Here is a 20,487-nt window from a genome sequence, read left to right on the forward strand (position 1 = left end):
ATTTTCAGCAGAAGTGACAAACTGCCAAATGATTTCAGTGCACTATTAACAGAGAGATAATCACTCTGACGGCAAAGACTCGTTCCGCACGACCTCCATCTGCAGGTGATCCGTGAGGTGAAGACCACGTCAGGCAGAGGTCAGAGGTCATGACCCATGACTCTTACGTGTGCACAGTGCCGGGAAAAGAGCAAAACCGACTGATAACACAATCACTGCAGCCTCACCTCACTGTACGCTGCTAAAAATAAAGGTTTAAAGGTGCGCAAAGAGCTTTTTAATCTCTTGTGCTACATGAAACTATGTGTTTTGATGGTTTAAAGAACCAAGAATCCAATATGCTGACCTTAAGAGCTCATAATGTATCATCAAAAACATTTTCAATCTCCAAAAGAACCCACTAAAAAGCCTTAATCGTACAAAAATGTTTCTCGATAAGAAGGTTGAATCTCAGATTCACTTTATTTGTAAAAATGTAGAGCTGTGGTGAGCATCAGGGTTTTGGCACATCTGTCCAGAACAGTCTGTCTGCTTTAATAGCTCAAATAGTGTAAGTTGATCCGGCTTGTACAGTCTGTCCTGAAAAACAACAAGAGAACTCTGTTCAGCAGAGCTATAAACCTCAGAGAACTCGATAATCACACATAAACAGCACAGATTGCTGCTAAACTTCTACTTTTTTTTTATAATCTTAAAAATAAAGGTCCTCAAAGGTTATTTGTAGGTTTGGGTTTTGAGAAGGTTATATGGAACTATGGAGAATAAAATGTTCTTAATGTTCTATAAAAAGTATTATGGTTTCCACAAAAATATTAAGGAGCTCAACTGTTTTCAACATTGATCATAATGAAATGTTGCGAAATTGTTTGCTTGCTCCAAGCTTTTTAAGGACTACAACAAATGGCTGGTAGGGACTACAACGAGCTTCTTCCCGGGCTAGTGACATCACAAACCCCAAAATTTACATAAACCCCGCCCCCGAGAACACTCAACAAAGGGGGTGAGGCCATGTTGGGATGCTTTAGAGAAGAGGAAGAGTTGTTGTATAGAGTGTTGTTGTCATGTCGTCATTTTACGCCGGACTGCTTCACAAATGAGGGTCAATTCAACGCTGGATTTGCACAAAAGATTAACATGACGGCACATGCTAGTCGATGAGTTGAATTAACTCCACAGCAACTACATAAATTTATCCACTAACCATTCAGAAACATCCAGTTTCATTCTAAAAGTTGTAACTTCTTCCTGAATCTCTCCATCAGTGTCGACTCCGATTTGAACAATGTAAGGCTGAACACCGTTACTGACAATCCTCATTTTGGCTGCGTGAGATTCTCCAGCTTTGTTGTTGTTGAGCAACCGAAGCGCGAGCTGTTAAAGCTCCACCCTCTTCTGGAAAGGGGGCCGGGAGCAGCAGTTCATTTGCATTTAAAGGGACACACACAAAAACGTTGTGTTTTTGCTCACACACAAATAGGGGCAAATTTGACAAGCTATAATAAATGATCTGTGAGGTATTTTGAGCTGAAACTTCACAGACACATTCTGGGGACACCAGAGACTTCTTGTGAAAAGGGGCATAATAGGTCCACCTTAAAAGACAATGTGACCTTGTTTTTAATTTGAAATATCACTCAAATTTAAACAACAAATAAGCTTTTTACATTATGAAACTAGAATACAACTAGTTTCCCTTCCACTTTCCAAACTGAAAGTCGTTTAATAATTGTGTTTTTGGGCATATTTCATGCCAAATAATATCCCCTCTAATATTTTCCAATCCCTTTCAGCAAATACCAAACATTTCCATCAATACAACAGCCTGAAACTTCAGCATTTCAGAAGTTACAAAAGAAACGCTCATGATGACCTAAATTTCTTTATTTCCTGTGGCGGGCGTAAGCTGTCCTCGAGTGACTGCTTTCTGCTTTCAGAGCTCATTTCGTGGTTTTCTCTCACCCAGGAATAAATGTTTAAGCAAATGCAGAGAACTTGGGTTTGTAAACATCTTTCCTCTGACGCTACACCTGTGATTTACAACCCAGTCGGGCTCTTCCGGCGGGTCACAGCTGAATTAATGTGCTGTGTTTGGAGCAGAAGATTGTTTACCAAAAGTGACAGTTCTTCCTCGACTACACTGGCCCTGGTGTCCTTTCATCGTGTTTGTGTTTATTGACAGTACCATATGCTCTTGCGTTCGTGGATTTAATATTGTTTTGTGGGCAGATGTGTGTGAAAGAGAGCGAATCTTACAACAATTCAGAGCCGCTGAAAGTGTTTAAAGTGACACTACAGAGGAATTTTATTTAATCATAACTATATTAATAGCAAAAAAGACCCCCATCACACACACACACACACACTTTCAATGACACTCAGGGCATGAAAGTAATTTAGTCATTAATACTGGTTGAAATCCCTTGACAGTCAAACGCGTGCATGTGTTTCAATAAGATACGTAACCTTGTGTGATCAAATACACAAAGGACATACAGAAGAGTGTCTGAGTAAATTAGATTAAAGCCTAATGAAAAGAGGACACACACACACACACACACACACACACACACACACACACACACACACACACACACACACACACACACACAGGTTTGTTTGTCTGAGGATATCTCCTTTAAAAGAAGTCAACATATAATATAAATAGATAAAATAAATAGAACAATATGTGTATATTTGGTCCATTTTTCTTAAACTAATGAGAATCTTAAAATTGCATTATTGTCCAATATTACATACATATAATAATAATAATAATAATAATAATAATAATAAAAATAATAAAATTAAATAAGTCAATATTAGATGATATTATAAAAAATCCAATTTTATATACATATTTCCCATTTAATATAATATAATATAATTTAAAAATTTTAATTAAAAGGAAAAAAAGCCTTATTTGGTACATTTATGAGCTTTTTAATTAATGATCGCATTAGATGAAATCAAATTGTTTAATTTCACCCCAAAATGAAGAGAGTGACATAAGAAATAATATTTTGTTAAATTAAAAAAAATGTCATTCAAGATGTTCATGTCTTTCTTTCTTGAGTCAAAAAGAAATTAAGGTTTTTGAGGAAAACATTCCAGGATTTTTCTCCATATAGTGGACTTCAATGGGGACCAACAGGTTGAAGGTCCAAATTGCAGTTTCAATGCAGCTTCAAAGCACTCTACACGATCCCAGACGAGGAATAAGGGTCTTATCTGGCAATACAATTGGTCATTTTCTAAAAAAATAAAAAATTATATACTTTTTGACCACAAATGCTCATCTTGCACTAGCTCTGTGATGTGCCACGCGTTACGTAATCACGTCGGAAAGGTCACACGTGACGTAGGTGGAAGTACAGAGGAAGTGTTTAAAAAGTTTTTTTAAAGGGCCTTTTAAAAAAAAAAGTAAAACAACGATGTCTGGCGATTTTTAAGTTGGAGGAGAAAATGTTCTTCGACCTACCGTGGTACTTCCGCCTACGTCACACGTGACTTTTCCAACGTGATTATGTAATGCGTGGCGCATCGCAGAGCAGTGCAAGAAGAGGATTTGTGGTTAAAAAGTATACAATTTTTCTTTTTTTTTTAGAAAATGGCTGATTGTTTCACTAGATAAGACCCTTATTCCTCGTCTGGGATCATGTAGAGCCCTTTGAAACTGCAATTTGGACCTTCAACCTGTTGGTCCCCATTGAAGTCCACTATATGGAGAAAAATCCTGGAATGTTTTCCTCAAAAACCTTAATTTCTTTTCGACTGAAGAAAGAAAGACATGAACATCTTGGATGACATGGGGGTGAGTAAATTATCAGGAAATTTCAATTCTGAAGTGAACTAATCCTTTAAGTGTTACTCGTGTGTCCACATTTTTTTATGGGGCCACTGCATATACGCACACACACACACGAACACACACAAACAAACCAACACACAGATGCAGAAAACCACAAAACATAAGTCTCCCCACACAACCTCTCTCTCTCTCTTTCTCTCATTGAAAGCTTTACCTTCCCCTCCCTCCTTTCTCACATTGTACTCTCTCTCTCTCTCCCTTTCTCTCTCCATTTGGAGCTCCTGGATTCACTGGTGAGGTCTTCAGTTTTGGCTCTTCTCTGATATTTGACGGACACATCCAGGACCCCAGCTGTATCAGGATGAACTCCACATTAACAGCCACCCAGTGTGCTGAAAGAGAGTTTGAGGAGCAACAAAAGACAAACTGACACAGACACGAGAGAGAGAGAGAAAGAGCGCAAGAGAGAGGACAGAAGGGATTTCTTTCTGAGGGATTCCCCCACCCAGGAAACGGAGGTGAGTGCCGACTGCTGTTTCTGATAAAGAAGGAAAGCAACTAGTATTTCCCTCATGTGGGGGATGGATCGCTTCATTTAATGCTGTTGAGAATGAAGAGAGATGTCAGACTTCATTTGGGTTTGATGTGAGGTGGATGGTTTCCATAAACTTAGAAGTGAGGGAGCGTGTGTTCGCTCTCGCTCACCAGGTGTCTTTCTTTTCACTTTTGATTATGACTTTGTGATCGATGTGAGAACAGAAGAACATAAGTGCGTTTATGCAGAAAAACTGAGATTTTGGTCTGTTTTCTTCCTTACTAAAAAGTATTAAGATATTGTCATGATCTTTTGGATGGTAATAAGATGTTTTGGACATTTTACGATGGTAATACCATGTTTTTGGATACAATATCATGGAGATACCTTCCTTAGAAAAAGTATTGTAGCAGTACCATGGCAAATTAATGGCATTAGATGTTATAGTACTTTATGTACTATGATATTTACATACTAATTAATGGTACCATGTATGTTTTTTAGATATGGTACCATGGTAATACCATGGTTTTCAGGGCATATTATCCATGTTTTTGATACAATACCATGGGTAAAAGTACTGCGTTGGTACAGTGAGGATGTCAGATGGAAATACAATGCAACTTTGAAATTTAATATGATACTAAAATTCATGTACCATGATATTTGCATGATATTTCAAGGTACCTCCAAGAATATCACGGTAGTAACATGGTCAAATTTTTTAACATGGTATTATGATAATATGACATTACCATGGTATATGAATATAATATCATTAACACATTAAAAACACCATTTATATGTTTTTTGACAGAAATAAAAATGATATTAGATATAAAACATATAATAAAAAATAAAAATGTGCAAAAACCCTGTCTTTTTTGCCAGTAACACCACTTTTTTGGTGTGTCAGAGAACCATATGTATAGGAATATGATAATTTTTATAAAGGTTCATGGTATTACCATCTGATACCATCAATGTACCATAGTACTACCACAGTAAAAGATTGTTCTTCCCTCAAATCACTTGAGTTGTTTTGAAGCTTAAAGGTATTTCAGAATTACGCTCAACTGGCAGCAGAGTGAAGCTGGTAACTTAGAAACAGGCATGTCTGAGCGCTCTCACACACATACACGCACACACACAGGGGGGATGGGGGCGGTGGGTGTCTTCCATGGAAATAAAAGAAGAATCCCTGTGTTCCACCACGGCGGTGTGTGAGAAGTGGTAATGATGGTCTTTATACTGAGAAGTGTGTGTGTGTGTGTGTGTGTGTGTGTGTGTGTGTGTTTGCTTGCATGTGCAAATGTGCATGAAAAAACAAAAGAACACGGTGTTTTAGCAGAATAAATCGTGTTGCTGAGGGAAACAGTGCGATCAGTCCATGAAGGCTTGTGTTCATTACTGCTCAAAGCCAGAGGTTTGCTCATTCCTGAACAACCTCATTCGGACAGAAACGGTTTGATGAATTATTAATCATATATTAGAGTGTTTACATCAATAAAAGATGAAAACAGGCCAAAAACAAAGATCATAGTATTCCGATGATACCGCCCGCCCAATAAATGATCCATAAACCTGCCAAGAATTAATGCTGTTTGTGTGTGTGTGTGTGTGTGTGTGTGTGAGAGAGAGAGTGAGAGTGTCAATCTGGAATAGAAGTTGTTTTCTCAGACAAATTTTGTGATGTAATTAGTGCTGAAGTTTTCATCAACTTCTCAGCATGAGTCTCATGTGCTGATGGACAGCGATTTATTACCATTTAATTAAGAACAAAACAACACAGTAGGCGTCCCAAATCACACACACACACACACACACACACACACACACACACACACACACACACACACACAGAGGGAGACGCACTGATAGATTCAGAGCACACATGCCTCATAAATACACAGGTAACAGTTGTCATTGTTATCAGTGCGACAAATAGTTCAAATTCTGCGATTAATCGCGATTAATCACATTCAAAATAAAAGTTTGTTTATATAATATATGTTAAATATGTTACATATATACATGTATGTGTGTGTATTTATATATACATAATAAATATACACAGTAAACACACATATATTATATAAACACAAACTTTTATTTTGGAAGCGATTAATTGTTTGACAGCACTAATTTGAACCTTTTCCATGCTTTTAATGTAAACTCTTAGGCATAACGCATCACAAAAGTACACTGAATACACTGAAATTGTGCAATATTCTAACTAAATTTAAATGGAATAATATTTTGCAGTAGAAACAATTAGACTATTCTGTCATTGGTCACCCAAGTCATTCCAAACCTGTGGAAAACATAGCAAAATATAGTTTGTCAGCATTTCAGAGCAAGATCAGGGTAAATTCAGTTTTTTTAAAAGGTAAATAAATAAACGTATTTAAAGAGAGATAATGGATAGACTAATAAATAATTTTCATACAGAAAGATGAAGTGTATATACAGTATGTACACAAAAGGAGCATACTTCTTTCTTCAGCTAAGCTCAGTTGCTGTCCATTTAACAAATGCTTTTATCATCTGAAGTGACTTACAGGACACTAAGTGCAGGGATGGTCCCAATGGAGATGTTAAGAGTTAAGAGCTCTGAAGTGAGAGAAACTGTCAATTAACTCACCTCTATCCGAGGCCAAACACTATTCAAGTCTCTTTAATGGTGCTTTGCACCACTTTAGGTCCAGCAAATAACCGTCATCGAACCAAGAAGCATTTTTCACTGTATAGGACTCTATAGAGCAGCTATAAACCTTATGTAGCTCCGCCCCTTTTCAGCGCTGCGCTCATTGTGTTCTGTCTTCCTGTTTGTATTTCGACAACATGAAGGTAAGATCTTACGCATTTATGAATGAAACGCTCGTTTTAAAATCTTCCCGGTGTAACTGACCTTTGTTATGGCATCCGCTTCAATCATCACAATGCTCATGATAACTTTCATTAACTCTACAATATGTAAATCCACTTCACCAGTTAATTACTCTTAATTACGACAGTGATGCCATAGAAATACACAGAGCTACCACAAAAATGGAAGTTCAAACACAATGGCTGCGCGCTTGTTTCTAAATGAATAAATAAACAACATTTTTTAAAAATATTGCATGTAAATATATTTTTTTTTAATTTATTTTGTATTATATTTGTTTTGGTTCTGTAACCAAATGTAATTCTATTTAAATTACTTTTTTGTATATTTTTTCTGCAATAAAAAAACTTTACTACAGAAACACACATAATATAACAATGTAAGTAATATAAGTAATGCAAAATATGTAAAATAATTAAAACAGATAAAGCATAACATTTATTTTGTATTACGTTTCTGTAATAAAAAACGTACAATATAAATAGTCAGACAGATATAGTAGTATCTCTAAACATGCTACAAAAATGAATATTTTAAAAATATATACTTTTTATTAAAAAAATATTAATATATTTTATGTAAAATTTATAGCATATTATTCTCTATCATGCTAACACGCTAGAAAAAGTAATATATTTTATTTATTTCTGTGAGAATGTAAGTGAAATATTAGAAAATATGTAAATTAAAACTATTTTTATTACCAAAACAACACAAAAAAAAAAAAAAAAAAATTAAAAAGAAAGAAAACAAGTATAACAACTCTCAGTCGGATAAACATATAATGAGCCAAAATCATAGGAGTTCATACTGAATTGATGATATCATCAAGGACCTGATAGAATGTTCCGTTCCATTTAGAACCCACAGCTTTCGCTTTAATAGCCAAAGATAATAAATAACAAACACACACATACAGAAGCCTGTGAGTCAGTCTCTCATAGACCAAGTCTGGGGGTGGACACCAGTCAACACTTTAGCCAATCAAAACAATCACACAACATAATCATTCGGAATCATTGAACGATCACATTTCCAGTCTAAATAGACGTTCTGGAGTCAAATATTTTTCAGAGAGAGGAAAAAAATTCTTTGCTATCGTTGATTAGTTGAAATGAGAAGATTTTCGTTGGAGTGTCTTCGACATTTCACTATGATCTTCCAGACTGACATCTGTCTTGACCTACAGCGCCAGCACCTAAATTATGAATCATTAATGAAGCACAAAAAGCCCTGAAGTACTTCATCCTGAATATGCATTAGAAAACCTTTAGAAGCCATTCATATCATCATGATTTGACCTGTCATGTATTTTTTCTCTGTGAGGGAATACAGGCCTCTTAAACAATCAGCATCCATTATGTAGCGGTCCACAGCTAACGCTGAGATGGTTTTCAGATCAGATATCCTGGCTCCTGCTGTATGTCACATTATCTTGATTACCGGCAACTGAGACACATTCTCAGCTGCACAATCCAGCCAGGAAATTGATTTGCATCAACATTTCAGCGCCATCATCTCATTGTTTCCTGTAACTTCTAAAAGCGAGAAGCTTAGTTTTAATGGTTGTTTGTCTTGACCACTTATCAGTCGGCTTTCTACTAAAAGCATTGTTGATGCATTATGGGAAATGTTTCTCTAATAGTCAACCTTCCATTTGCAAGACCCTTAATTACAGCGTTGCAGCTAATTGTTTCCTCTCTGATGGGCGGTGACGGACAACACAAAGACCTCAGAGCAGTTTATCATCAGAACGTCGGCCAGAAACATATTATTATCCTCCAGCAGACCTGAGTTCAGAGAGAGATCACAGATTCAGTGTATATGTGTCAAGACCCATGTCATTAAAGGAATATTCTGGGTCAGGTCATTTTACAGGGTCTTTAAAGGCAGAAATGTGAAGCTTGTGTTCTTGTTAAAAGACTTGCATGGATTCTTTGGTAAAAGCTACAGATATGAAAAATACCACAAATAATGGCTGGTTGAGTGGAGGTGCAGTAGACTGGATTTTCACAAGGCAAACAGCTGGGAAGAAAAGCAGTCTTTCACTAAAGATATCTACGGCCAAAATATCACAGACTTGGGGAGAGACCTATTGACCCCCTAGCAACCACCCAGAACACTCTAGAAACTACCTAGTAACACCTTGGCAACAACAAGAACACCCAAAACATCATACAAATGATGTTTAGCAACCACCAGAATAATCTACAAACCACCTTGTAGCATTGCAACCACCCAGAACACCCTAGAAACTACCTAGTAACACCTTGGTAACAACCAGAACACCCTGAAAACCATCTAGTAGCGGCTTAGCAACCACCAGAACATTCTACAAACCACCTTATATCATCTTGGCAACCACCTACACACCCTAGAACCTACCTAGGTAACACCTTGGTAACAACTAGAACACCCTAAGCATCATACAAACTAGGTCTGGGACAATACATTGATGCATTGCGAATCAAGAAATGATTCTGGACCAATTCTGATTTCGTGATTCTCTCTTGAATCGATTCTGAGCTTAGTTTTCAACAGCAGATGGCACTGTGTGCTTTAGAAACAGCCGTACTCTGCTTCCTTCCAATTCCTTGCACACACCATTTGAACCTATAAAATAATCATTCATAAAGTTCGAAAAGGTTGAAGCGAATTACAAGGGTGTTTGCAGTGGGCTGTTTACATTAATCTTGCGTTATAAAAGCATTCTGAGGTGCAAATGCATTCTCAGACTCAGCCGAATGCACGAGCGCTCTTCTTTGTGAGCATTTGAGCATGCGGTTAAAAAATAGCCTAGAGCGCCATCTGCTGTTAAAAACTAAGCACAGAATCGATTTGTGATACATTTGGAAAATATCAGAATCGATCCATGAATCACGATGCATCGATATATTGTCCCAGCCCTAAAATAAACCAACCAGAACACCATAGAAACTACCTAGTAATGGCTTGGCATCCACCAGAACATTCTGCAAACCACCTAGACACCCAAGAAACTACCTAGTAACACCTTGGCAACAACCAGAACACCCAAAACATCATACAAACCAACAAGGAACACCATAGAAACCACCTACGGCCTGACAACCACCAGAACACCACAGAAACAATTTAGTAATGGCCTAACAACCACCAAAACACCCTAGAAACCAAATAGTAACTGCCTGACAACCACCAGAACACTCTAGAATATATATATATATATATATATATATATATATATATATATATATATATATAATATTTATATTTTTTTAATTATATGTACATCCAAACATTTACATTCAAAAGGTTCTAAAAAATAGCCACATGGTAAACATAAGGGGTTATTTTGAAGTCAAACAAATTTGGAACAACATGAGGATGAATAAAATGATGACCGAATCTGAAATTTTGGGGTAAAGTATCCTTTTAATAAGGTTTAAAAAAGAGTACTCACAAAACAATTAGTGCAACTGTACCCTTGTTGGAAAAATTAAAGCCATAGAAAGGGATGAGACAACAGTTTCTATGGAAATAATGAAGAAACATCAACAAACACACAACATGTGTGGTGCAGTTGTTCAGAATGCCCTAGACTCGATTAAAGATGCACAAATTCAATTTAAGAGTCACACGCCATCTAATCTGTGTTCATTATACATACAAGCTTAATTATTTGACTCCCACATTGTGTTTCTAACCCCTCCATCACAAAGACCTGCTCTCCAGAGCATCTCTGCTCAGTGGTGGGTTCATATCCCCGAGTCATTACTGAATTAGAGAGTGGAGATGAGGGTTATCCACACTATCACAAGCCTTGTTAACACAGGGTGAATAATCGGTTTTTAATGCATAACCATTAATAGCTGTGAATCGCGTGTACACACAAACACCAATAACGCCGTGCTCTGTTGTAGTACCAAATTCATGGCTGTATACTCTGTTTTAAAGCACTTTACCATTATTTGATCATCCTTTGATGAATTACTGCTGCCATGATCACTAGAAATAATGTATACAAACGTCTTTTGAATAAAATTGTTTACTGCCCACTTTCTGTGGGCGTTAACATTAATTGTGCTAGGCAAAAGAGTTTAATAAATAAGACTCAATCTCTAACAATACTAATTTACATAAAAAGGGGCATGTTTGTGCTAAAAAGAATGACAAATTACATTATTTTACATGCTGTGCAGCGCTATTCCAGTGCATTTTGCACCCTGTTAACATGGATTGTAAATAAATTAAATAAACCACAAAAAGCAAATAAATAAATAGCAAAAAACAAATAAGCAAATAAATAAGTAAATTAGCAAACAAGCAAACAAGCAAAATAAATAAGCAGATAAATAAGCTAAATAAAGCAAAACAAATAAATAGCTATTAAGTAAATAAACAAAACAAATAAGCACAAATAAATAAATGAGCAAAATAAATAAGCACACAAATAAGTAAATAAGCAAAGTAAATAAGAAAAATAAATATGCACATAAATAAGCAAATAAGCTAAATAAATAAATAAGCAAACAAGCAAAATAAATAAAAAGCAAATAAACTAGCAGATAAATAAGCAAAATAAATAAGCACATACATAAGCAAATAAGCAAAGTAAATACACAAGTAAATAAATATATCAGCAAACAAGCAATATAAATAAATAAACAGCAAAAAGCAAATAAACAAGCAGATAAATAAGCAAAATAAAGCAAAATAAATAAGCAAAAAGCAATAAGCTGGTAAATAAGCAAAATAAATAAGCCCATATATAAATAAATGAGCAAAATAAATAAGCACACAAATAAGTAAATAAGCAAAGTAAATAAGAAAAATAAATATGCACATAGTTAAGCAAATAAGCAAAATAAATAAACAAGTAAATAAATAAATAAATAAGCTAACAAGCAAAATAAATAAACAGCAAAAAGCAATAAGCAGGTAAATAGGCAAAATAAATAAATGAGCAAAATAAATAAGCACACAAATAAGTAAATAAGCAAAGTAAATAAGAAAAATAAATATGCACATAAATAAGCAAATAAGCAAAATAAATAAGCACATAAGTAAATAAGCAAATGAATAAATAAATAGGCTAGTTTTGCACTGAAATAACCAACAAAAAAGTAGTGCAACTGTTGAATTCACTACTACAAACTGTGGGGAATTTAACATAAAATTATTTTCTAAGCATGCAAGAAAAATTAAATTTAATATATGCAGATTTTAATAGATTTCAAAATGTACTAAATGAAAAATGAAGTACACATTGGCTTTTGATTTAGTGCCAAGATAATTCTTCGTAAAAGTTTATTTTTTTTCCCTAAAATAAGTTTTTAATTCACTGCACACCAGCATTTTCTTTTTATAACATTAAAGTGAAACTGTCAAGTTGAATATCAGTCCTACAGGGCCTGTCCAGCTGTGTGTCACTGGGTCACAGCTATTTAGAGCCGCAGTCAGGAAATACTGCAACTAAACAAACCAAACATACAGAAGCGGACAAAACTGCAGCCGGGGGCAAAGCTACACACGCAGTTTCAGATAAGGAGAGAGAGTGAGTCCATCATATCTGTGATCCCTTGAGCCTCTGCTGTCTTATTCTGTTTTCGTGTGTGTGATGATGACTGTTAGATAGACGCTGAGCTCGTCTGAATCTCCTGTTGAGACTAAAGCAGAACCACTGTCACAGGGGCGTTGTTAAACTTGAACTGCTTATAGTTTTAGAGCATAGACAATGTGTTCCAGATTTAGAGCCAAAGGTTTTTTTTTTTTTTTTTTTAGAATGTTCAATACAATTGAAGCCTAGCAGGCAAGCAGAGCACACTGTGAAAAAAAAAAGTTTCAAATATGCATCTATCAGATTGTTTCGCAAGTATAAAACTCTGAAACATTGTACACTGTAAACTCTAATGCTCAAAATAATTAATTGGTTTGAGTAGGACAAACTTAAATTTAACAAATTAGTTCAGTCAAATGAACTTTTATGAGTATTTAGTGCTTTCTTTTTCTTTCAAGTTCACAGAACTGATATATTTTAAGTAAACTGAACTGTTCCAGTGATTTGAGTTTCATGAACTTATTTTTTCAAACTTAAGTTTAACTGAAACTGGGCTAGGATTTCCATTTCACAGCATGCTTTGCCCATGGCACTAAAAAGGGAGAGTTAATGCTAAAATGAAGTGTTAAATAATGTTTTTTTGTGCAAGATTAATGTTAAGTGGGAGAGTTTCTGTTAATGTGGGTTTTTGGAGAGCTACAATCATGTTGACAAGCGGTCTGTAAACGTAAAAAAAAAATAGATCCAATTAGTGGATGGACAAATTTTCCTCCTGCTGTCGCCACACAGAACAAGTCATGTGATCTATGACTAGTGGACACAGATGCACTGAATAATGATAGAACTTGTCGACTAATCAGTGCAGCTCCTTGTGCAAAGTTATATCCAATCATTGATTCAAATAAAAATGCACACTATACTGTATGCTAAGATACCAAGAAGGGACGTGATATAGCACTACTGTACACGTAGCACAGTAGTGTTGTCAAAAGTACCGACTTCGGTACCAAGTTGGTACTGAAATTGTATCTGTGTAAGCGCTCGGTTGATGTCTATTTACAACATGTTTTTGAAGCATTGATCATTGTAGCCAATCACAGACCTATCTGTTGAGTGCTTGAACACAATGGCCAATCAGAGGTGTTTATGAATCCACTCAACAGCACTCACCACATTTTTAAAATTTCAGTACCGACTTGGTACTGAAGTCGGTACTTTTGACAACACTATAGCACAATACTGGAAACTCCACCCACAGAAATATTATAGCTATGTGTCCATCCACCTATTTTTATGCGCATTTTGGGATATCGCATAAAAAACGTTGGATGGATAGTCCTCCGCATATAAGTTTAATAAAGCCTGAACCTCGTAGACGGTCCATCGGTCGTAATTTTTTAACTCCATTGTTGATTCGAGTAGGAAACCTCTCTTACTGCAATCACCACAACAGACTTTTAAAAATGCTGGTTGAAATAAAATGCTACGTGGAGTCAACCAATCAAAATGCCACGTGAACTCAACCAATCAGCATGTTCAGCGCCCAAGTCCCACCCCCAAATGTTCCTCAATTTTGAAAAAGTACTACCTCGTGAGCAGGGGCTTTCTGAGGGGGAAATTTTTACCCAGAACTTCATTTAGACCCTGGTTCCTGTGGTCGAAACACACCGAGTGCCACCCCAAAGTCCCTAGCTCCTGGGGAAAGTTTGGAAACGCAGCTTTTGCGGTGGAAACGCAGCTTTTGCTCCCTTGAACACATGGGATGGAAACTGCTTTATTCACAAATGTTTTATGCGATATTCCAATTTTGTGCATAAGTTAAATTCCCAACTTTGGATGGAAACATAGCTAATGGCACATAACAAGCTCATCACCTAAAAAAAGGACAATTTACAGCTCAAATAACACATTTTAACAGAAGCAGCAGCGTCACATTTCTGCTTTTAAATCCAGGCTCCCACTGGAAATGTATTACTGTAAACAACCTTCCTGTTTGTTTTACAAACTAAAGCATGAATCATATTATGTAACAGACTGCATGCCTTAAATTCTGTCTATTAGCATAGATGAAAAAAAAACCCCAGAATATACAGTAGTTTTTGAGGCTAGACACATTCTCACTGGCTAAAAGAGAATTTTAACAATTTCGGCTTCAAAACGCATGACTAACAGCATTGCAAAAAAAAGGTTCCTTATTCCAGATTTTCTCTCTATAAATTGCAGGGGTTCTCAGGGTCTGGGTAGGGAACACAGAATCCTCTTACAGGAGCAGATAATAGCTTGCGTTTTCTCCCACAGTTGGCTCTGTCTGACTGGCTCTGGAGGAATTGCTATATGACGCTGCTCCTGTATTATGTTGTGAAATAATTCGCTCTCTTGGATCCCTGTCATGTGATAAATTCCACCTATTAACCGCAGCTGGCTCTTAGAAATCTCCCCACTGTACGACTGCTTCTGTCACTGTCGCATAATGACGCAGAAGATATTCTAGGTTTAATTTTAGAGATGGAGAGGCGTTCGAAACACAAAGGGTGACGAGGGGAGCTCAAAGCAAAAAGAAATTGTGCACTTTGTTTTAATGAAGTTGGATACCAAACTTTGAGATCAACCTGTAGATGATATCGGTTGCTATTGGAAACCTCTCGCTCGCTCACATGGGGAATAAATGTTGCAAAACAAGTCGTGCGGCTTCCAATATTAGTATGGGCTGTGGGTGATCCAGATATACACACAAAAATACTGTTTCATAAGTCTACAAATAAATAAAAAAGGCAAATAAATAAATATGCAAATAAGCAAAAAATAAAGCAAATAAACAAAAAAAAAAACCATGCAGATATAAAAGAAATTATGCATATAAATAAGTAAAGAAAATATTTTTCCACTGAAATAAGACACACACTAATATATATATATATATATATATATATATATATATATATATGAACTATCCCTTTAACTTCTGCAACTGATTTAGACCGCCCCTTCTCTCCAAAACCTCGCCTTCCACAGATACTCTGATGACACCTGACCCTGTCACTCAAAATGATTGACAGGCAAAGAGCGCATCACAGTATGATTGGCTAAAAAACGTCCCACAGTCAGATTTCCGGCTATTTAGAGAGCCTCGGGCAGTCACACAGACAGCAGGGAAATCTCAGGACGCCTATTTCCAGTCGTTTTATGAATGTTATTCCATTTTAAAAAACTTTAAGACATGCCAAGCACCAACTGCGAGTGAAAAATAGCTCTGGTGAGTAAATACAACTTACTGACCAGCTGGCTAGTCATGCAAAGCTAGATTTTTGACTAAAGGCAAGACTTATTGTTGCCAAAAGCCACCCACTTGGACAGGAAGTGATCACCTGACTGAGATGTAAGTGTTCAGAGACAGGTAAATTTGAAATAGACCAATGTGGGGGGAAAAACTCACTCAATACAATACTATACAAAAGTTTGGAATAATTAAGTTAGAGTAAAATTACAGTAAAAACAGTAATATTGGGAAATATTATTACAATTTAAAAGAAGTTTTCTATTTGAATATATTATAAAATGTAATTTATTCCTGTGATCAAAGCTGAATTTTCAGCATCATTACTCCAGTCTTCAGTGTCACATGATCCTTCAGAAATTATTCTAATATGCTGATTTGCTGCTTAAGAAACATTTCTGATTATTATCAATGTCGGAAACAATATTTTTCAGAATAAATTAGATTAGAATAAATAAATTAAAATAAATACTGACCATTTGACAGACAGAAAAAGCAGGATATACAGTTCTGCTCATGAATATCTATTTGTCTTGTTACCAAGTGTCTCAAAACTGTCTTTGAAATGCAAAAAAACCCTGTGCACCTGTTGAAGACTGTCATCCGGGATAGGAGCTTTTCACAAGCGCTTTCTAGTTTTCTGGGCAATATAGATCAGACGAGACTGTGGGCGGTTCGTGGGCATGTGATCCGAGGCTGAGACTAGCTGGCTGGTAACGTTTTTAGGAATTGAACCATAATATATGGTTCAAATTGCAACAGAGGAACAATAGTCTAAGCCTTGCTGTTTTTTATCTGACAAGAGTGAGTCAAATCAAACTGGTACACATGGTCTACTAAAGCTTAGTGTCTGTCAGCTGTGTCTAATACATCTTTATGAGCTTTTGCCTTTATAGGACAGAACAGAAAGAACAGGATAAATGTAGAGAAAGAAATTAAATAGTGACAAATTGACATTTCAGTGAGGGACTGGTTAATATGTGATGCAATAACCTGCATTATTTGCTGGAAGTATGTAAGAAAACAACACATATAATAAATAAATTAAGGATGTGACACATCTGATGAGTGCATGAACACAATAGCCAATCAGAGGTGTTTATGAAGTCACATTTTTAAAATTTCAGTATCGACTTGGTATCGAAGTCGGTGCTTTTGACAACACTAATAAAAACTATAATAGTATATAAATATTACTAATGCTGACGCCAGATACATCAAATAGCTTCTGTCTGTTTTGAGGGGTAAAAAATATTAAAATCTATTTTGAAGTGTGTTTGGTTTGGTCAGACGCATCATGTTAGCAAGTTTGTGCTTTCAGCTGACAGCTAATGACTTCAGCGTTGTTTCTGGCCATGTTTCTTAATCACTGTGAAAAGATATGTGAAGAAGAGAGAGATACAGAAATAGGAAGAGTTAAAGAAAAAAATGTCATATTTTACCCTTCAATTAAGGGGAATGATTGCTCTGAGGTCTCCTCTGATTGACACGCGCCCCTATAGGCTGTGATTTGCTTCTAGGCAGCGCTGGAAATTGAGAAAGCCAGCAAGTCTGACAACTGTATGCTAATGTGGACACTTTATGATAATTCAGACACCGGATGCTAATCATGAAGCTCCGCACAGACGTGACATTTGGTCCGGCTCACAGATAGAGGGCAAATATACAAAACAGGACAGTGACATGAATGTCAGCAACTCTGATTAAGTCCCACCACATCGAGCGGTATATCATTCAGGTTTATTTATTGCCAAATTAGAAGAACAAAACATGATTTCCCTGCAGGAAAGACCAGAACTGCTGGTCCCCATGTTGTGCTGGAAAGACTAGCATAGACCAGCTTACTGCAAGTTGGTTTGATGGTCTTGACTGGTTTAAATTGTTTTTTTAGCTTTTTAAAAGCCAAAAAAAGGAAAACTAGCTGGACCAATAAAACACATTAAGCTGTTTTTCATTGGTCAGACTGGTCAAATGTGATGGTTTTAGACATGTTTTGGGCACCTGATAAGGCTATGCTAGTCAAATAAACGTAAACTAGCTGGAAATTCATGCTGGGTTTTTCAGCACGATGTCTGCATGGAGTGGGTGGGTGTTTCACTTACTTCTGCAGATTTATTTCGGTGTTTAGTACAGCGTGATGTTGTGGTTAGTCAACAGCTTATGATAGCACAAGCTGAAAACACATTTAGGTGTGATGAGCGCCATTCAGTCATTAACCTAAAGCCAATCAGCAAACCGCTTTAATGCTTAGAAGGTTAAGAAAGTAAAATGTCACACCATAGCAATTATAATATATTTAGAAGCTGTGCTGAATCACACAAAATTATCTTCAGAGAGCACAAAGAAGCTGTAATACTGGAGGAAGAGGGCGGAACAGACCGGTTTTAGAACCGGAAAACAGGAAAAATGGAAATCAGGGGGAATCTCTAATTTGTTGACAGAAAAAAAAAAGCATTCAAGATCAACATGATGAAAGACAACCCTTACAAATGACCATGCTAAACAGAGATTCCACAAATTTTTTTTTTTCCTCTTTTTTACCATTTTGATTTTTTTTATAGTAATAAAAATCATTTAGTTCAGTTAAAAACAGACACTACAATTAAATGCTGAACGCATCTGCTCAGTGCAGCGTGAGCCGACAGACAGACCGATTTGTTGATTTGTCGGACCGACAAACCGATTTGTTGGTCGGTTGGCTCACGCTGCATTGAGCAGATGTGTTCAGTTTTTAACCAACCGACCGACAGACAGACAGACAGACAGACAGACAAATAAAGACAAATAGACAGACAGACACGACCGACCAACAGACAGACAAATAAACAAACAGACAGACAGACAGATAGACACGATAGACAGACAGACAAATAAACAGACAAACAGACAGATACGACCGACAGACAAATAGACAGACAGACAGATACGACAGACAGACAGACAGATAGACACGACCGACAGACAAATAGACAAACAGACAGATACGACCGACAGACAGACAAATAAATAAATAGACAAACAGACAGATAGATAGATTAACAGACAGACAGACAGACAGATAGATAATCAGACAGACAGATACGACCAACAGACAGACTGATAGATAAACAGACAGACAGACAGATAGACAGATAATCAGACAGACAGATACGACCAACAGACAGACTGATAGACAAACAGACAGACATGACCGACCGACAGACAAATAAATAGATAAACAGACAGATACGACCGACAGACAAATAGACAGACAGACAGATACGACCAACCAACAGACAGACAGATAACCAGACACGACCGACCGACAAATAAATAGACAGACAGACAGATAGATAAACAGATAGATAGATAGAAAGCCACTGAGAAGACTGCATAGCAACATCCAAGCAACCATCCACAACCCTCTAACCAAGCCGAGGGAATAATCTTATCCAGCGTATAATGTATGGATAACATGATCTTCTACACCTAGGATTTTACCGTCAATTTGCTGGACATCAGCAGTAAAGAAGAACAAGAAAAATGCTATTTTTCAGAAGCAATCACTGCAGAGAAAGAGGAACAATAGCTAGTTATGAATTCTGTAGAAAAGGAGAAATGTCACATTCTGACACTCAACACCAAATTAAAATACTAAAAATATTACATGCCTTGTTCTCGCTCCGTTCGTAATCAACGGAAAGCCGTGGTGAGCCTCTCGGCACAAATGTTCTTATGAAGACAGCTGACACATTCAGAGGAGCAGTCTAATATTTCATGTTAACATTTCAACTCTGGCACAGAGATAAAAGCTGCTAAATCAAGCATATTATTAGCCGCTGTACTTTATTACTTCCTTTATTAATGATTTAAGAGCTGATTAGCATGTCTTTTAAATGTTATAATTATTTCTGGGGCTTAGGCAAATATCCATTCTGTTGACTAAGATTAAAGTTAAAAGATGTGAAGTTTTTTCCTGAAATTTCTGTGCAATATCCTTTTCTGCCTTGACATCAAATTCTTTTTTTCTCAAATCTTAGCTGCTTCACAAACTTTATGGTGGTTTTTTTTGTATCACACGCAACCTCATATGCCAGTTCCAGAAGACAACATGAAAAGGAAACATGTTACGTTATTAGTTACATTTATTTCTCTCTTTATTGGCTCCCTTCTGATATGTAAAGGCCGCTTCCCACTGGAAAAAGATCCCGGGTTAAAACTGAGTCTACTTTAAAGAGAGCCACTTAAGGCCATTTGGCACATTAAACCTATGAAACAAACCAAAACTCTGCATGTAAAGCATGAACTCGTATTGTCAAACTGTTGGGGAATCCCACTCCACTTCAGTGACTGAGATCAAGAGCAGAAACTCACACAGGCCTGTAGCAGAAGCTCCATTCATCTTCCCTAGCAACTAAACTAGCAGATGTATAGTGTTTTGAGAAATAAACCCAACAACATA

The 20,487-nt window shown here is 36.5% G+C and overlaps 1 protein-coding gene across 2 annotated transcripts in view; it reads left to right on the top strand.

The window, feature by feature from the left end:
- The first annotated feature begins 4,054 nt into the window (after window positions 1-4,054).
- shisal1b (shisa like 1b) overlaps window positions 4,055-20,487 on the top strand; it is a 36,842-nt gene continuing 20,409 nt past the window's right edge. The window contains exon 1 of one of the 2 annotated variants that reach the window (XM_051884915.1): window positions 4,055-4,326. The gene's annotated coding sequence lies outside the window, so the exon portion shown is untranslated. The remainder of the gene's footprint in view (window positions 4,327-20,487) is intronic. The other variant, XM_051884916.1, reaches the window with a different exon arrangement.

Source organism: Ctenopharyngodon idella, chromosome 24 (assembly GCF_019924925.1).
Source record: "Ctenopharyngodon idella isolate HZGC_01 chromosome 24, HZGC01, whole genome shotgun sequence".
NCBI classification, from domain to species: domain Eukaryota; kingdom Metazoa; phylum Chordata; class Actinopteri; order Cypriniformes; family Xenocyprididae; genus Ctenopharyngodon; species Ctenopharyngodon idella.